The following is a 4232-nucleotide window of genomic DNA, read 5'->3' as shown; positions in this document are numbered from 1 at the left end:
GAAAGGGAGAGCGGAAAAGCCCGCTCGGACTACGGCCGCACGACCCGCGAGTAAAACGGCTGCCCTGGTCGGCCTCGGCCTCGGCCTCGGCCTCCGGGCGCCGGGACCGTGGGTAGACCTGTTGTCCCCGGCCGACCATGTCGTGGGTAGACCTGTTGTCCCCGGCCGACCAGGTCGTGGGTAGACCTGTTGTCCCCGGCCGACCATGTCGTAGGTAGACCTGTTGTCCCCGGCCGACCAGGTCGTGGGTAGACCTGTTGTCCCCGGCCGGCCTTGGTCTCCGGGACCGTGGGTAGACCTGATGTCCCCGGCCGACCAGGTCGTGGGTAGACCTGTTGTCCCCGGCCGACCGGACCGTGGGTAGACCTGATGTCCCCGGCCGACCGGACCGTGGGTAGACCTGTTGTCCCCGGCCGGCCTTGGTCTCCGGGACCGTGGGTAGACCTGATGTCCCCGGCCGGCCTTGGTCTCCGGGACCGTGGGTAGACCTGATGTCCCCGGCCGACCAGGTCGTGGGTAGACCTGTTGTCCCCGGCCGACCAGGTCGTGGGTAGACCTGTTGTCCCCGGCCGACCGGACCGTGGGTAGACCTGTTGTCCCCGGCCGACCAGGTCGTGGGTAGACCTGATGTCCCCGGCCGACCAGGTCGTGGGTAGACCTGTTGTCCCCGGCCGACCATGTCGTGGGTAGACCTGTTGTCCCCGGCCGACCGGACCGTGGGTAGACCTGTTGTCCCCGGCCGACCAGGTCGTGGGTAGACCTGTTGTCCCCGGGCGACCGGACCGTGGGTAGACCTGTTCTCCCCGGCCGACCGGACCGTGGGTAGACCTGTTCTCCCCGGCCGACCGGACCCTGGGTAGACCTGTTGTCCCCGGCCGGCCTCGGTCTCCGGGACCGTGGGTAGACCTGATGTCCCCGGCCGACCAGGTCGTGGGTAGACCTGTTCTCCCCGGCCGGCCTCGGTCTCCGGGACCGTGGGTAGACCTGTTCTCCCCGGCCGGCCTCGGCCTCCGGCCGACCGGACCGTGGGTAGACCTGTGCTCCCCGGCCGGCCTCGGCCTCCGGCCGCCGGGACCGTGGCTAGACCTGTTGTCCCCGGCGGGCCTCGGCCTCCGGGCGCCGGGACCGTGGCTAGACCTGTTGTGCCCGGCCGGCCTCGGCCTCCGGGCGCCGGGACCGTGGCTAGACCTGTTGTGCCCGGCCGGCCTCGGTCTCCGGGCTCCGGGACCGTGGCTAGACCTGTTGTCTCGGCCCCGTCGTGGCTTACCTTCGCCCGGCCCCTTCGTAGACCTGGTATCTCGGCTCCGACTTAGCCTCCGGCCGCCGCGTGCCGGGGTAGACCTGTGTTCCTCCAACCGATGCCCCCCCCGCCTGGCCCTGTCCCGGCCTGCAAGCTCGTGTAAGGCGGGCGGCCCGCGCATCCGGGAGGGAGGGAGCGGCGCGGGTGGTGGGTGCGGTGTCCGAGGGGGTGGCGGCGGAGTGCGAGTGTGTGGAGTGGGCGTGTGTGTCACTGTGTCTGTCTCTCTCTCTCTCTCTCTCTCTCTGTCTGTGGGAACGAGGGCCAGGGGCCGGCGGCTTCGTCCCGGCCCCGGGCGCCTCGGGTCCGAGCCCCCGGGGCCCCCCAGACCCCTGCCGGGCCTGGAGGGTCTCTGCGGACCGTGAAAGAACCGGCCCAAAAGCGGCCGCCCGCTTTCCCGCTTGCACAGGGCGCAGGCGGCCCGTCAGCTCGGTCTGGGGGTGCTCTGGATACTAGAGAAAAACGAAATAAGATTTGCCAAGAAAATTTCTCTTCCGGACGAGTTTCTTCTTGTACCAAACAAATAGGAGAGTCGTTCTTTCAAAGAAAGGAGAAAAGAAACGGGATTGGGGCGGGGGGGGGGGCGGGAAGGAATAAACCCCCAAAACCCCAAAACCGGGCGGCGGACAGCAGGTCTAGCCCGGCTCCGGGGCCGCCGGGCTCGGCGCGGCGCCCGGGCGGCGGGCGGTGGGCGGCGGAAAACAGGTCTACCCCGGGGACAGCAGGTCTGCCCCGGGGACAGCGGGTCTACCCCGGGGACAGCAGGTCTACCCCGCGGACAGCGGGTCTACCCCGCGGACAACCGGTCTACCCCGCGGACAGCGGGTCTACCCCGCGGACAGCAGGTCTACCCCGCGGACAGCAGGTCTACCCCGCGGACAGCAGGTCTACCCCGCGGACAACCGGTCTACCCCGCGGACAGCAGGTCTACCCCGCGGACAGCAGGTCTACCCCGCGGACAGCAGGTCTACCTCGCGGACAGCAGGTCTACCCCGCGGACAGCAGGTCTACCCCGGGGACAGCAGGTCTACCCCGGGGACAGCAGGTCTACCCCGCGGACAGCAGGTCTACCCCGCGGACAGCAGGTCTACCCCGGGGACAGCAGGTCTACCCCGGGGACAGCAGGTCTACCCCGCGGACAGCAGGTCTACCCCGCGGACAGCAGGTCTACCCCGCGGACAGCAGGTCTACCCCGGGGACAGCAGGTCTACCCCGCGGACAGCAGGTCTACCCCGCGGACAGCAGGTCTACCCCGCGGACAGCAGGTCTACCCCGCGGACAGCAGGTCTACCCCGCGGACAGCAGGTCTACCCCGCGGACAGCAGGTCTACCCCGCGGACAGCAGGTCTACCCCGCGGACAGCAGGTCTACCCCGGGGACAACAGGTCTACCCCGCGGACAACAGGTCTACCCCGGCTCCGGGGCCGCCGGGCCCGGCGCGGCGCCCGGGCGGCGGGCGGTGGACGGCGGACAACAGGTCTACCTCGCTCCGGAGGGACTTAGGCGATTTCCGGCAGCGGCCGGGTAGACCTGTTGTCGCGGCCGGGTAGACCTGTTGTCGCGGCCGGCTCCGGAAGTTCACCAAGGGGTCGCTGTTTTCAGCTGCCTCCGGCTACGTCATCGCAGGGGCCGGCCTGCGGCGGCGCACCTTCCCGGTCGCTTTCCATCGGTCCTCTTGGAGGCGTCTGCGGCCTGGGACTCGTCTGTCCGTACTATGGGAGCGAGGTGACGGGCCGTCTCCCCGCAGGCTCGTCCCGTGCCTGTGACCGAAGCGGCGAGGGAGGCCGGGGGCCCCCGTGCGCAGTCCTCCGAGCGAGGCGAGTGCCGCTGACGCGGGACGAGCCCCGTGGCGTCGTCCCGGTCCGCCCGTCTGGCCCAGGGAAACGGGGTGTGTACGGTTCGAGAGGCGAGAGAGAGCTAGCGAGAAAGAGGAGAAATAAAGCGAGAAGGGAAAAAAAGAGGGAGAGAAGCCGAGAGAGACCGAGTACGAGCTGCGAGCTGCCCGTCGGCCGCGGCCATCGATTTCGTGGGCCGTGTCCCGCTTCGGCCCGGCTGTGGCCGGCTTGGCGAACGGGGGGGCGCCCCCCCTGGGGATTGCTGGCGGGCGAGGCGGCGGCGCCTCGCCCCTTTCCTGCCCGGCCTTAAGCCGGGGCGCGCCCCGCTCGGCGGGCGCGCTTTCGGGCTGTCGCTCCGGTGCGGTGGGCGGCAGCCGCGGGTGGACGCGGCCGGGGCTTTTCCCGGCCCTCGCCTGAGAGCCCCGAGCGCGGCGCGCGCGGGCCCGCCGAGGTGGCGGCGTCCCGTTCCCCTGCTTCCCGACCTGGTTGTGCCAGCGTGTCCGTGTCGGAAGGGTGGCGGGGGCCCGTGCGGCGGGGCGCGCGGCCCGGCCTCGGCGTCGCTGCCTCGCTTGAGGGACTCGGTGACGGCGGTCGCCCGATGAGCTGTGGAGCCGGGGTGGCGGCACCCCGCGCCCCACCAGCGCGCGCTGTTGAAGTCGTCCCCCTTCCTCGGCCTTAAGCCGGGGACCCGCGTCGCGGGCGAGTTTTTTCAGGGGCGGAGGCCGGCCGCGGTGGCCGGCCGCCCTAGCACGGACCGGAAGCCGACCCAGAGCCCCCCCGGAGCGTTGTCGCGGGCGAGGCGGCGGCGCCTCGCCCTTCCTCGGTCCTGTGAGGATCGAGCCGTTTACCGCCGGTGCAGGGGCGGGGGGGCGGGTTGTGCCAGCCGGGTCCGTTGCCTTTTTTTTTTTTGGTTCGGACGTGCCGACTTGCGGGCGGTGTGGGGGCCGCCCGCCAGGCCTCCGTCGCTTTTTTTTCTCTCGCGGCCCTAAGCCGCGGCACCGAGAAGCGCGCGAGGAAGGCGCGCGGGCCCACGAAAAGCGAAGGCGTGCAGGCGAGAGAGAGAGAGCGAGAACGCCGGTGGGGTTGGGCGGGGGGGGGGT

Source organism: Anomalospiza imberbis, unplaced genomic scaffold (genome assembly GCF_031753505.1).
Source record: "Anomalospiza imberbis isolate Cuckoo-Finch-1a 21T00152 unplaced genomic scaffold, ASM3175350v1 scaffold_445, whole genome shotgun sequence".
Taxonomy (NCBI): Eukaryota; Metazoa; Chordata; class Aves; order Passeriformes; family Viduidae; genus Anomalospiza; species Anomalospiza imberbis.
The sequence above is the reverse complement of the archived record's forward strand: the minus strand, read 5'-3'. Positions refer to the sequence as shown.